At 58.9% G+C, this 14,336-nt stretch overlaps 1 long non-coding RNA gene across 1 annotated transcript; it reads right to left on the reverse strand.

The window, feature by feature from the left end:
- Window positions 1–3,187: 3,187 nt before the first annotated feature.
- Window positions 3,188–4,889, reverse strand: LOC134562235 (uncharacterized). Its single transcript, XR_010083106.1, has 4 exons — window positions 4,851–4,889; window positions 4,092–4,121; window positions 3,713–3,781; window positions 3,188–3,293 (listed from the first exon to the last, which is right to left on the reverse strand). It is a non-coding gene; the product is annotated as an uncharacterized LOC134562235 (long non-coding RNA).
- Between the last annotated feature and the right edge of the window lie 9,447 nt (window positions 4,890–14,336).

Below are 14,336 nucleotides of genomic sequence, written 5' to 3' on the forward strand. Positions count from 1 at the left end.
AATGCAGGCATGCTCTTGGGGTCTTGGGGAACAGTCTTTCTGTTTCTAAGACAGACTGTTCGAGATTGGGATTCGGATTCGGGTATTGAGATAGACAGCAGATCGGTTCCCCTGCCAGCAGCTCCATCCCTTTCAACAACGAATGCTCTGAAGCAGGGTTCGAGCCACCACGGGAGGTTCTGACCCCCATGTCAGGGGTTGAGTGTGGCCAGCGCAAATTTTGGGAGGGCTGCGAAGTTTTTTCAAGTCCTTTTGCTGGGTCAGCGTGCGCTGGGGCGGCCGGTGGGCCGTGGGAGCAAGGAATCCCAGCCCCTGGATCGGTGGTGCCTTCTGCAAGGGTGCTGGGTGCAGAGGCATCCCTCCCCCTCGGCCCTGGAGTGGGGACGGAGGCGCTCCCTGCTCCTGTGCCATTGGCGGCCGTGCTGGAGGGGGCCCCTGCGGAGGCAAACCCCCCCCCGCCCTGCCCCGTTCGTGAGGCGCTGGGACACCCCCATGGCCCGGCCCTCCCCAGCCTGGCCCGCCCGGGGCCACCCGGTGGCCGAGCACGGTCCCGGGCTCCCCGCGGCGCTGCCGCCGCCACCCCCCGCCTTGGCCCTGGAGTGGGGACAGGGGCGCCGCCTGGGCCATTGGCGGCCGTGCCAGTGAGGAGAGACCCTGTGGAGGCAAATCCCTCACACCCTGCCCTTCCCGTGCGGTGCCAGCCCGGCCCTGCAGCCCGCCCCCTCCCCACACAACCCACCGAAAGCGGGCTGGGTGCCGCGGTGGCCGTGCCACTGCCACCCCCCCCGGGCTGGGACCTGCCCAACCGGTCCCGGCCCCCCCAAACCGGCAGGGGGCTGAGCACTGTGGCAGATCTGCCGCCTCTCCCTGCCCCGTGTGGCGAATTCCTCCCCGCACAGAGCTGGGGGGCTGAGCAACCATGCCGCTGCCTCCCTGCTCCCCCGGCCAGCACTTGCAGGCTGAGCGGGGAGCAGGGGCGGCAGCCGTGCCGCTGCCATCGCCCCCCGGCCGGGACTTGTCTGCCCGGTCCCGGGCCTCCCGAACTGGCAGGGGGCAGAGCGCTGTGGCAGACCTGCTACACCCCCCTGCCCAGTGCAATGTACACGCCCCTGCACTGAGCGGAGGCTGAGTGAGGCGGCGTCTCTGCTGTCCCCCCGCTCCCCTGGCCGGCCCAAGCCAGCTGTGAGAGGGGCGAGCGAGGCTGAAACATTGTCAGATGTGCACGCTCGCCCTGCTCTGAATTGGGATGCAATTTTTGGTCCTGCATTGCAGGCGAGCCCGGTTGCTGAGCTGATGGAGCCGCTGTCTGAATGTGCCGAGAGCTGTGGACGTGGTTTGGTTTCACAGCCTTACGGCCACGCTGCCCTGTCCTGGGCAGATCTGCCTCCCTTCCGAGGGGAGATAGTCAAGTGTGATCTCAGTTTTTCTGATGTCTTACAGCTGATCAGTGTAAAATTTGTGTATTTGACCTTTCCATATGAAATTAGATGCCTGGCTTTGGCGTTATTTGGACCTGTTCAGGTTTCTAGCTTTGAAGACAATTGGGAATGACTGGCCACAGAAGTGGCTGTCCAAAATAGTCAATTGTCTCAAGAAGATCCCTGGTTTGGGGTCAGAGCTGATTTGCTTACCGGGAGAAGTGAATATGCTCACCCCGATGTGCAGTTGGCTTTTCTCAGACTGTTCTGAATCTGTGCAGACACATAGGTATATCTGCACTGGCAAAAACTATGTTATCCTCTCTAAAGCAAGACTTCTTGGGTATAGTCCAGAAGCCAGACGAGACCTTTGTTCAACTTGTAAGGCGTCTGATGCATTCTTTGGAGAAGCAAGTTGAGGATAGCACTTTGAAAGTAATTTTGCTAGAACAATTTGCAAGGAGCAATGCTAACGCGGCTTGCCAGAGGCTCCTTGGAAACCTTCCTGAGACTTCTAATATCCTCGAAATGATCCAGGTCTGTGCGGTTTTGGACACCTCTGACCTTAAGGTGTCTGCCCCGGCTGCTGCCCCACAGCCGTCCCATAAGGGGCTGAAGAGTGAGCAGCAGACCCAGGCAAATGTTCAGGCCAGTGGAAAACAGGGAAAGGAGGCACAGAAAGTGACTCCCTTGTTCTTCTGCACACGGTGTGGCGGGCCAGACCATACTGCAGACATATGTAAAGCAGTGGTTCATGTTGATGGCCAGCCCTTGCCAAGCCTGAAAAGTCGGAAGCGGAGAAAGCGCCAAAGACGTCTGGGGAACAAAACAGTTTCCTAAGCCCTGGAGCAAGAGCAAGTTTGTTTGGCTGGCTTGCAGCCAGCACCTGCAGTTCAGGAGGTGTTGATGTCACCACAGTAGCAATGGTCGTTTTTGGACTCTTGAGAAGTGCACACTTGTGCAGTGGTTCCCAAACCCACCTCCCATGTCGCATTCTTTGAGAAAATTCAATTGCTCGATTTGTGTTTTTTAAGTTTTCTGTCCTCAGGTTCGGGCATCGGTGTCATGAAGGCGGCCGCTCAAGTCTGCTGAGCTGCCTCAGGTGCACTGGACTGATCCTGTCTGATCCTGAAACCTTGTGTACTCTGTGCCACCCTGGTGCCACCCATCAGAGATGGCTCTTCGAGATCTGATTGACATGGACATGGATTTGGCCATCCTCTCCTTTCCCGTATGGCCTCCATAGTGGTTTTGGATCCTGTGGAGCTGCCTGTTGCAGGATGGGGTGGAGCAGCGTGATGCTGTGGGAGCCAGCAGGCTGTGTTAATCGAGGACTCAGAGGAACTGTTTGCAATGGTTCAGTTTTATGTACTGTAGCCACTGTGCCCTTTGTGGGGAATGTGCACGAGGTTTGGGGGTGCGGTTTGGGCACAACACCTGGGCACAACCTGCTGCCCTCTGTGCCCCAAAGCCTGCGTGCTCCAGAGGCTGCTCTGGGTGCCCCTGGGCCCTGCCAGCTGTGGGGGGACATTCCAGGCTGTCCCAACCTGCCCTGCCCAGGGCACCAGGCAGGGGGGAAGGGACAGAGAGCCCTGGCAGCTCCCAGAGTCGCTCTGCTCATGGCGGGGGAGGAAGCGGAGCCTGGCAGGGCTGAGAGAGGGACAAGGAACACACAGGGACAGGGAACGTGGAACACACACAGGGACATGAGAACAAGGCCACACGGAGAGCCAGAGCTGCTTTGCTGAAGCCATTTATTGATTCTTGCAGGGACATTCCCAGGGCTCCCAGGGGATCAGGGCCTTCTCCAGGGATGATCATCTCTTCATGCTGCTGCAGGGGGACAGGACACGAGTGTCACCACCAGTTCCAGGCCTGAAAGGAAGAACCCAAATTGGGACCCCGCTCTCCTCTGGGACATGAGAGGGCCCTTGTCCCCAGCCCTCTCTGCAGGGCCCTGCAGCAGGAGAAGGGATTTGGAGCCCTGCATACACCTGGCACTGCACTTGGCTCTTGAGCTCCATGTGGCTCCCAGAGCCCCTCAGCCTGGAATATCCCAAAAGCTCCCGCAGCCCTCCCTGCTCCCACAGGGACACTGGGTGTCCCCAGAGCCCCCCAGTGCAAGGAAAGCCTTGGGGACAGCTCTGTCCACCTCAGCCCAGCACATGCATCAGGGACAGTCCCCTGCATGTCCCTCTGCCATCGCCAAGGTCTGCACAGCCCAGAGGGCTCAGGGATGTGCCCTGGCCCCCGAGGATCTTTGGTGGGGCTGGAGAGCCCTGAGGATTTCTCACCGGGGCATCCAGAGGGGCAGCCGGGCATCACTTGTGAAGCAGAAATTTCAACTCCGCATCCGTAAGGGGCTGGGGAGAAAGGCAGGGTTAGAGCCACACTGGAGGGTACTGGGGCACGTTGGGAGATACTGGGGCATGCTGGGGTGCACTGGGGTGTACTGGGGTGCACTGGAGGGTCATGACCAGGAGAGGGGAAGCTCTGGGCCCAGCAGAACTCCAGGTACCCAACTCAGACCTCTTAACTTATGGGAAGCCAATCGTTTTTTTCAGAGACATGGGCAGATGTCCCTGGTCACTGGGGTGTCCCCAGTCCCAGCAAGGCACAGGGGGACCCAAATGGCTCCAGTTCCCACACTGGTGCCCCAATTCCAGGACTTACCTTAAAACATCCACCTCCTAATATACCTCCCTGTGGAAGCAGAGCAAAGGATTAGTCTGGAATGGCCCTTGTGGGGCTCAGGGGATCACAGGTGTCCCCAGGCTCCGTGGCTGGCCCCGGTCTGAGGGGGAAAATCCCTTCTCCCCCCAGTCCCACTCCAGACAGTTTCCCCTGATCCCTGTTCCTGCAGGGACCATGGTGGGGATGGAGACAAGGAGAGCGAGGGGAATTTGGGGCCTCCAGGGCAGAGGGGAAGGAGTGGGGTGTGGGGAACCCGAAGACAGTGAATTCGGGGGGGCTGGGGGTCCCAAGGGATGGGGCTGGGGGTGTTGAAGGGATGGGAATTGGGGAATGTGGGTGGGGAGGCAGGAATTCCAGTGGGGGGGCCATGGGGGCTGAAGTGGGGGGTGGGTGGGGGCAGGGGAAATCCGGGGCAGAGGAGCAAAATTGCTGGGTTTGGGAGGGGCTTTGGGAGTGGCAGTCAAGGAGGGGGACTGGGGGACACCACTGCCATGGGCAATGAGAAAGGGAAAGGACTGGAGGGCAAGAGGAGAGGGAAGGGATTGGCCATGATGCTCTTTGGGGGTGACTGGGGTGCACTGGGCTGGAGGGGAATGCAATGGGGAGCCTGGGGGAAGGGGCAGCCTTGGGAAGCTCTGGGGTGCACTGGCATGCACTGGGGTGCACTGGGATGGCCTGGAGGGTGATGGCCACGAGAGGGGAGGGTGTGGGCTCAGCAGAAGAACTCGGGGTACCCACCTGATCATTCCCAATGCCACCAGCTTCCTGTGGAGAGAGCATGAGGTGTCAGTGGTCACTGGGGTGTCCCCAGTCCTGGGAAAGGTTGGGGGTGACCAAAGTTCCCCCCAGTTCCCACACTGGTGCCCCCAGCTCCAGGACTTACCGCACCACACAGAGTTTCACCACTGCCATCCATGTCGGCCTGGGGAAGGAGAGCAAAAGGTTGGTGAGGATTGGCCCTGGTGGGGCTGGGGGCACACAGGTGTCCTCAGCCCCCCAGCCCAGGGCTGTCCCCTGCTCTGGGCAGGGCTGCCGGGCAGAGCCCGGCAGAGCCCCTGCCTAGGGAAGAGCCCCCAGCGCCGAGCCCAGCCCGTGGCCCTGCAGCCGCACCTGGCTCTGTGCTGGGAGGCACAGCAGCATGGAGAAGAGCAGGGCCACGCCGAGCACAGCCACCTTCATCTTCCTCTGGCACTGGGCAGCGCTGCCTGAGGCTGCAGCAGGGCACCGGCACCTTTATTCCTGCCGGGACTCCTCCCTGCGCCCTCCCCGACAGCCCCCAGGCCAAAGCCCGGCTTGGCACAGCCCCCAGCCCTGGCCACAAGCCCAGCCCTGCCCAGAGTCCATCCCAGCTGTGGCACGGATCCAGTCCCCCTGCCCGCATCCCTGCGGCTTCCCTCACGGGGCAGCTGCTCCTGCAAGGGCCCAGGCACCCGGGGGGGCCAAGGGGGGCCAAGGGGATCCAAAGGCAGCTGGGGACCCTGTGGGGACAAGCCCCGCTCCAACACCATCCATCCTCCAGTAGCCCCCAGTGCCACATCCCCCATCTCCCGCTGTTCCTGCCCTGCCAGAGCCTTCCTTGCAGGACAGCCCAGAGCTGAGCCCGGCCCCAACCCTGGTGTGTCACAGCAGAATTGTCCCTGTTGCCACTGCAGCCTCTGGCCTGAACGGGGAGCTGCCCTGAGCCCTCTTCTCGGGGCCCCAGGAGCCCAGGATCAGGAAGAACGGGGAGCTGGGAGCACAGCGGGGTCCTGGGCCATGGCAACAGCTGGGAGACTGGGATCTGCAGGCTCTGCAGGCACTGGGGAGCGCTGGGCAATGCTGGCACTGGCACACAGCTCCAGCAGCGCCCCTGGCCCCAGGGATGGCCCTGCCCTGCCCTGCTGCCAGCGCTGGCCCTGAGCAGGGCTCACCTCCCCAGCTGATGCTCCCGCACTCCTGGCCCAGCTCAGAATCCCTGGCAGGGGGAGCCCCGAGGGCACAGATCAATGACAGCCCCTGCCCAGGGCTCCCACCAGCTGCCAGCGCCTCCATTCTCCACTGACAGGCCCTGACATTTCCAGCAGATCTTCCCTCCTCACGGCACACTGACCACACAGAAGGCACCTCTTGTGGCACAGGTGGCAAAACCCTGCAGACACCTGACTGGACTGTTTGCCTTGGATTTTCCCCAGGAGCCAGCAGGAAGATTTTCCTTTGGCCTCTTGGTGCTTTGTGCCTCCTTTGTTGGAGGATTGAGGAGCGCTGACCCAGGAGGGGCCCAGGGGAGGTGAAGCTGCTCAGCAGAGGAATTTCCAGCCCCTGCACACCTGAGGGGCCATTCCAGGTGCCCCCAGCTGGCAGTTGATGGGCTCCTTTTGCAGATCAGCACTTCACTGAACAGGCCTCAGGGCTGATTGAGTCTACCAGCACCAAATTCAGGGAAAACACCAAGCTGGGTGGGCCTGTGGATCTGCTGCTGGGCATCAAGGCTCTGCAGAGGGATCTGGGCAGGCTGGATCGATGGGCTGAGGCCAAAGGTGTGGGGGTCAGTAAGGCCAAGAGCTGGGTCCCAGCCTGGACTCACAAGATCTCCATGGAATGCTGCAGGCTGGAGGAGACTGTCTGGAGAACTGGGAAAGGTCCTGGGGATGCTGGTGCCAGTGTCTGAAGATGAGCACAGGTGTGCCCAGGTGTGTCAGAGGCCAAGGGCTGCTGCACTGTGCCAGCCATGGGGTGGCAGCAGGAGCAGGGCAGTGACAGTCCCTGTGCTGGGGCTGCTGAGGCCCCTGCAGGGCTGTGTCCAGTTCTGGCTCCGCATGGCCAGAGAGACCCTGAGGGCCTGGAGCATGTCCAGGGAAGGGAACGGAGCTGTGCAAGGTGCTGGAGCACCAGGAGTGTCTGATGGAGCCAGGGGGGCTCAGCCTGGAGAAAAGGAGGCTGGGAACCTTCTCACTCTGCACAACTCCCTGACAGGAGGGGCAGCACGGTGGGGTTGGGCTCTGCTGCCAGGAACAAGGACAGGATGAGAGGGAACAGCTTCAGGCTGTGCCAGGGGAGTTTTAGCTTGGACATCTGGATGATTTTTTTCCCTTTCCTGGAAAGGGTTGTCAGGCCTTGGAAGTGGCTGCTCAGTCAGATGATGGAGTCCCCATCCCAGAGGTGTCCAAGGAACGCCTGGATGTGGCACTCAGGGCTCTGCTCTGGTGACAAGGTGGGGATCGGTCACAGGGTGGCCTTGATGGTCCTGGAGGGCTTTCCCAACCTCAGTGATCCCAGGATTCTGGGATTGTCCTGGAGAAGTACTTTTTGTCTTTTTTTCACCCTTCCAAGTTCTGGACTCGAGCTTCTAGTCTCCAGGGAGGTTCCCCATCCCACTTCCTCCTGTGCAAGCCCCTGTCCCACAGACAGAACCATGGGGTGACACATGGGCTGTGGCACCAGTGCCCCTCCCTAGAGCAGAAATTCTGCATGGCTGAGACTGTGGTCAGTAGGAGCAGGAAAAACATCCTTCATTAAAAGCTGGGGTAAGTGTGGGGCCAGTCTCTGCACAGCTGAGACACATTCCCGAGGGAGGCAGGGACATTCCCAGTTCCTGGAGCTGGGTGGCCTGTCCAGCTCATTATCCCCCCGCTCTTGGTGAACATCAGTGCACTTTGCACAAACTCTCTCTGCATGGACAACGTGTTCTGGATTCCATCCAGGGATTGGGATGGCTGCTTGTTCTCCAGGGTGCTGTGAACTGCCTCCCCCAGAGGTGATTCCCTCAGATCCTGGGTAGATCCCTAAGCAAGAGCTCCCAAGATCTTGCTCCAAGGGATTCCTGTCCTTTCCAGTGAGCAGGAGCAGCTTCCAGAGGCTGAGGACTGCTGCCCTATTCCCAGTGCCACTGGCAGCGCCCATATCTCCATCAGGGAATGCCCAGCTGGGTTCTTGTCATGGGTTGGCACTGGCCAGATGTTAATGCATCCATGAATATATGTTTTTTCCGTAACAACTACTGTGGGATGTGATCAGGAACAGAGCAGAGCAGGCTTAAATCTTGAAAACAAAAAAAACCACCAAAACTTTATTACATTACATAAGAACAGAGACAGAAAAAAACCTCTTAAACACACACAGAGACAGAAATAAAATCTTCTCAGAACATGTCTTCTCTTCTCCCAGTTTCCACCCCCCACACATTACTCTTCACAGACCAAACCTTTGGGTTTTAGATCAAACAATCACCACTCAAAAAAAACAATCTTCAATTCAGCAAGGGAGAGAGGAGTCTCTCTCGCACCACAGACTGTTCCTCAGAAAACACGGGTCCACCCCTTATGTGTTTCCATGTCACCCGTGGCACTGCCCGGAGAAGTCTGCCAGGGTGACACTCTCTTTTTCCTATGTCCAGCGCTCTCACTGCTGTCCATAGGCTGAAAGCTGCATACAGGGCTCTTTTAAGGATACTTGCATGCCGAGCTCTCCCCCTTTTTCCCCAGGGGCCGAGGTTCCGAGAGCAGGTCTGCCCTGAGGGCAGAGGGCGCCACCACACCCTCCCCCTCTCTTCTCTGCTCGCTCCACTCTTCAAGTGCCAGTCACTGTAGCAAAAGCAGGGGCAGCTGTATCCACCCAAAATGCAGTTTATGTTCAAAAGAGATTTAAGTTCAGCCCATGGCTAACATTATGCAAGAAAAGTCCAGCTCAAAAGCCACTCCTCTTAAATCTCTGCCCATTGGGTTCCTTCCAATCGTGCTTTATCATCTCGGTCCCAGGCCGCTTCCCTCTCTCCTCTGAAACCACCAGTCATGAGAATCAATGTCTAAGAAAAGTTTCTTTCTACTAAGAAAGGGTTAACACTTTCTAGCTCTCGGCAGGGCTGCAGGCTCAGGCACTCTCAGGCTCGGCAACTCCCACGTGGCTGGGCACCTTCTCCCGGAGTTTGGGGGGGGAAGGGGGGTGAGCACACACAGAAGGCACTTCCACAGTTTTCCACCCCTCCATCCTGGATGGGGCAGCTCAGTTCCAAATCCTGTCCACTCTCTTCTCTCCCCGGGGCCCCAGCTTACTTCAGTTCGGCGTGGTTTTCCTGAGCCCGGCCACGTGGCTTCCCCCTCCCCCACTCAGCCCAAAGCTGAGAAGGGGAGAGGAGATGTTTCCACTGCTGAAACCGGAATCCAAAAGAGGCGGAACCCCACTGGAGTCCTGCTTTTAACTCTTTGTGTCCTCAGAGGCGTGTCCAAACCTCCGAGTGACCAATCCAGGTGCCAGCAGAAAAGCTGATCACTGATTGGCCTGCCCACATCCCCCTGGAAAAATTCACCTCCCCCCGCAACCACGACATCTTCAGATACCACTTTAAAGGGTTTTGCTATTTCTCCTTTTGTGCTCTTTTGCATTCCATTTATACTATCTTGGACATATGTACTGCAATAATAATTATATCTTAAAATACATCCTTTGCAAGCCAAATTACATCTCGTGAAAGCCTTGCTTCCCCTTTTATATTGCTCACAAGAATTTACAAATATTATCCTACTTCAAAGCAGTTTGGAACTTACCATATTTAATCACAAGAAAATACCATTTTATAATTAAAGTAAATAAATTACAGCAAATCCAACTACTACATGACTGTTTATAACACTCAATAAAACACATCTTCAATAAATCCATAGGCTGTGGTCCTATGGTCTCATGTGCACCTCACTGGGGTAGAGGCGTCTCTCCCTCCTGGCACTGCAGCCCACGGCCAGGGGCCCTTCCCACTGCAATGGTTCTGGGATTCTGTCAGGGACTCACTTTCCTTTTCTTCTTCCCTCTGCTTGGAGCTGGCAATGGGCTGGAAAATGTCCAGCAAACCAACCTTTGCTGTCTGCTTTGTCAGCCTACACAGCTTCAGGACCTTGTCACCTGCCCCTTGGGCACAGCTGCCCTGGGCAGCAGGGCAGAACCGGCACCCTGGGAGCCTTGGGAATTCCCCTCTGGGATCCACGGCATACGCTGGGATGATCTGGAATTTCAGTTTCATGACACAGCACCCCACACCACTCCCAAGAGCCCTGAGTTCACTCAAACCCACCGTGCCCCACATTCCCTGGAAGTTCACCCCATGTCCCCACCCATGTCCGTGTGCCCTGATGTCCCCACCCATGCCCGTATCCCCACCATGCCCCCAATCTTGGCTGTCCATGTCCCCACCCGTGTCCATGTCACCCTCATGTCTTCACCCATGTGTAAGAGTCGGTCCGAAAATCCCTCATCTGCCTCACAACTGTCAGAGGCTGAGACGCCCATGGACCCTGGGCCACCGCACAGGAGAGATCCAAGTTTCTCCCTGCAGCTGCTGTCACTGGACCAAGACGCCCTCCTCAGGGACCCGTGCATGAAACAATGGGGGACGGTTACGGTTTCTGGCCATGTTTGCGAAGGGATGTTTCTGTACTGACCGTACTTGGTAAGGCCTGAGCTGCACCACTCCCTCTATTGTGAGAGAACACCTGCGAAGCCCACGAGACCTCCCCCCCTTCCTGGCATCTTGCCTCTCGCTTCGAAAAGAACTATAACAACCCCACCAAGAGAGCAGGCTTCTGAGGCCTCCCGGGCGGACACGACGACAGATCTATTGGCCTGCGCCACAAGGACTGCGAAGGTGGTCTATTGGTACCAGCGTCACGAGGACTCACGTCGGTTCAGTCGGTAGCTATTTCCCCTCCTTCACCCCCTTTTCTATCTCTTTCTATCTCTCCCCTTCTATCGCATAATTGTGTGTGTCAATAAAGATACAATTGATTTTACTTGGATTAAGTTATCACTGCTTCTTTTTGCACTCTGAAATCAAAACGAACCATCACGACCATCCTTTGGCTCGTGACACCCATGTCCATGTCACCATCCATGGCCACGTCTCCTTGAGCTCTTTTTGTATCCAGGTGCCCACAGGGGGCCAGGAAGATGTGGAGACCACCAGCCAGCTGTCTTCCCACCATGGATCACCAGGACCATGGATCCCCAAGGCTCTGCCCAATGGGGCCCACTGGGGATCATCCAGTGGGCTCCTCCAACGGGGGATGGAGTTGGAGCAGCGCACAAAGCTCTTCCCGCACGCGGGGCACTTGCAGGGCTTCCCCTCCTGCTGCCTCCATTGCGCTTGGGTCATGCCACACCTCTGGGACAAGCTCTTCCCACACTCAGGACACTGTTAGGGCCTCTCTCCAGTGTGCATCTGCCGGTGGACAAGCAGCTTGGAGTGCTGGATGAAGCTCTTCCCACATTCTGAGCACATGTAGAGGCATTTCCCAGTGTGCACTGTCTGCTGCATGATCAGGCCAGAGCTGTCACAGAAGCTGTTCCCGCACTGCCCACACACACAGGGTCATATCCCAGTGCAGAGCATCTCATGGCCTTCCAAGTCGGAGCTCTTCGTGAAGCCTTTCCCACATTCTCCACGCTTATAGGGCTGTTGACCAGTGTGGATCCTCTTGTGGACCTTCAGGTGGGTGCTGGCAGTGAAGCTCTTCCCACATTCCCCACATTCCCCACACTCATAGGGACGTTCCCCGGTGTGGATCCTCTTGTGGACAATGAGGATGGAGATGTCAGTGAAGCTCTTCCCACACTCCCCACACTCATAGGGCCGTTCCCCAGTGTGGACTCTCAGGTGGATCATCAGGTGAGAGGTGTCTCTGAAGCGCTTCCCACATTTCCCACACTCGTAGCGCCGTTCCCCAGTGTGGATCTTCTGGTGCTGGAGCAGCCTGGACTTTGCACAGAAACTCTTCCCACATTCCGAGCACTGGTGCAGCTTCTTGCCATTGTGAAGCTGTTCATGCACCACCAGCTCAGAGCTCTGGCCACATCTCTGGCTGCCTTCCTGGCACAAGGTCGGTCCTTCCTCCTCGGAGCACCCTGGCATGGGTTTGGAGCCCCTCCTCGGGTGGGATCTGCACGCCTTTTCCTCCCCGTTGCATTCCTGTGCCATGGGGCCGCTCAAAACAGCCTCTTCCACGAGGTTCTGCTGAGGGGATTTGTCCTCCCTGGGCTCCTTGTCTGGGGGAGGAAGGACAAGGACAGGTTGGGATTTGCCTCCGTGCCAGAGGGAAGGGCAAGGAGATCCCCCCAGTGCATCCCTGGCAGGACGGCGTCGGCAGCGGGGTTGTCCTGCAGCCGGGGCCAGGCTGGGCTGGGAGATGGAGCAGGAGAGAGGGGCAAAGGGGCACTGACTTCCTCCTCACCTGCCTGGGGATCCGCAGGAATCCTCCTCTTCCTCACAGCCTTCTCCTCTACCCAGCCAAAGTCTGGCACTGGGAATTCCTGGTGTGGGGAAAGACATTCTGTGAGTGCATTGGCTTTGAAGGTCCTGCTGTCCCAATCATCTCCAGAAGTCACCGCCTGTCTGGTGTCCATAAAATCCTCCAAAAAATCAAGGAGTCCAAAAACACTGTCCCAGGGCTTCCCTCTTTCCACTGTCCTTCCTTTGGGGTTATGGGGGTCCCTCTTCTCAGAGCTGCTGGGGGCCCGTGGATTCTGGGCATCCCCCCTCTCCCGCCTCCTGCTTCGGCTCGCTCAGGGGGTTTTGGGGCTGCCAGGGCTCATCCTGCCCTGATTCTGACTCGGCTCCCAGCTGTCCCAGGGTCCCCTTCCTCAGCATTCCCCCACTCCAGCCACTCAGCTCTTCTTTCCCCACTCCCCGACAACACTTTCATGCTCGGGGGACTCGGACCGCCCTCATCTCCAGCCTCCACCACCCCTCCAGGCTGCCGGAGCTGCCCCAGCTCTGCCATCGCCCCCCTCCCCACTCCGGCCCTCCCGCCCTTCATCCCCGCCTCTCCCGGGATCCCCAAAACCAACGTCCCGCCCCGCCGGCACCGCGCGATCGCTTCGTGGGACCCCAAAATCCACCCAGGGGCAACTACGGCTCAGCTCTGCACTCCTGCAAGATCTGAAAATATCCCATCTTCTCCCCGAAAAACCTCCCAGGGACATGCAAAGATAATTCCCGCGCGATTCTGGAAGCTCTTAGCTCCCAACGCCATTCAAAAAAAAAACCAACCAAACCAAACCTCTCGGGGACCCCGGACAGATTTGGGGTGAGCTCCCTCTCCCTGGTCACCGGCAATGCTGCGGGGGCGGAGCTGCGGTGGGCTCTGCGGGCCGCTGGTCGAACTCCGTCGCTCTTTTCCTGTTCCGGCTCCTCCTCCTTCTTTCTCCCTCCTCCTCCTCCTCCTCCTCCACCACCAGCACGACCCCCCTTCCCCCCATTTCCCCGGACCGCGGCCGCTGCAGCACCGGCGTTTGGGTGGGGAGACCCCGCCAGGGATGGGTAGGGGGTTTGGGGACACTGTGCACCCTTATTATCATTTATTAAAACGCTTAACAGTTTAAGAGGAGTGTGCTTCGTTTCTCTCATTGAACAAGAAGTGTGGGGTAGAGAAATAGGAAAGCGGTGTCAAAGAGAAAAAGCAATGGGAAACACCTCTGGCTTGCAGCTGCCCCCGCAGCGCCCAGCGCTCCCCACTCCCACCCCCCTGTGCCACCCCTGGCAGCCAGGCACCCCCGGGAGCGGAGTTTGGGCTCGGGGGGCAGGGGGACGGCACGGCCGGGTCTGCCCTGGGGGGAGCCCCGAGCCGCCCGCCCATCCCCGGGGGCTCCCGGGGGTTCCCCCCTACCCAACAGCGGCGCTGCGGCGGCCGCGGGGCAGAGCGGGCGGGAAAGGGGGGGCCGGGCTGGGGGCGGAGGAGGGGCGGGAGGAAGAGGAGGAGAGACGAAGGGGAGGAGCAGCAACACGAGGAGCACCGAGAGGAGGGGCAGCGGGAGAGGGTCGGTGTTCCACGGCGAGCCCGCTGAGGCCGCAGCTCCGCTGGGCGCGACCGCATCGCATTGCCCGGCAGCCCGCAGGTGACGGGGAGGGGAAGCTCGCCCCAAATCTATCCCGGGATCCCCGGTACGGTTGGGGGGTTTTGGCTTTTTATTTTTTGGGGGGGAGGGGAAGAGGGGAAGGAATGTGGGGTTTGGAACTCGCAGATTGCAGAGTGGAGTGCTTGTGGAGGGGTGGTGGAGGCTGGAGATGAGGGGGGTCCGGGCCCCTCGAGCGTGAAAGTGTTGTCGGGGAGTGGGGGAAGAAGCGCTGAGTGGCTGGAGTGGGGGAATGCTGAGGAAGGGGACCCTGGGACAGCTGGGAGCCGAGTCAGAATCAGGGCAGGATGAGCCCTGGCAGCCCCAAAACCCCCTGAGCGAGCCGAAGCAGGAGGCGGGAGAGGGGGGATG

The sequence above is a fragment of the Prinia subflava genome, chromosome 26 (genome assembly GCF_021018805.1).
Source record: "Prinia subflava isolate CZ2003 ecotype Zambia chromosome 26, Cam_Psub_1.2, whole genome shotgun sequence".
NCBI lineage: Eukaryota > Metazoa > Chordata > Aves > Passeriformes > Cisticolidae > Prinia > Prinia subflava.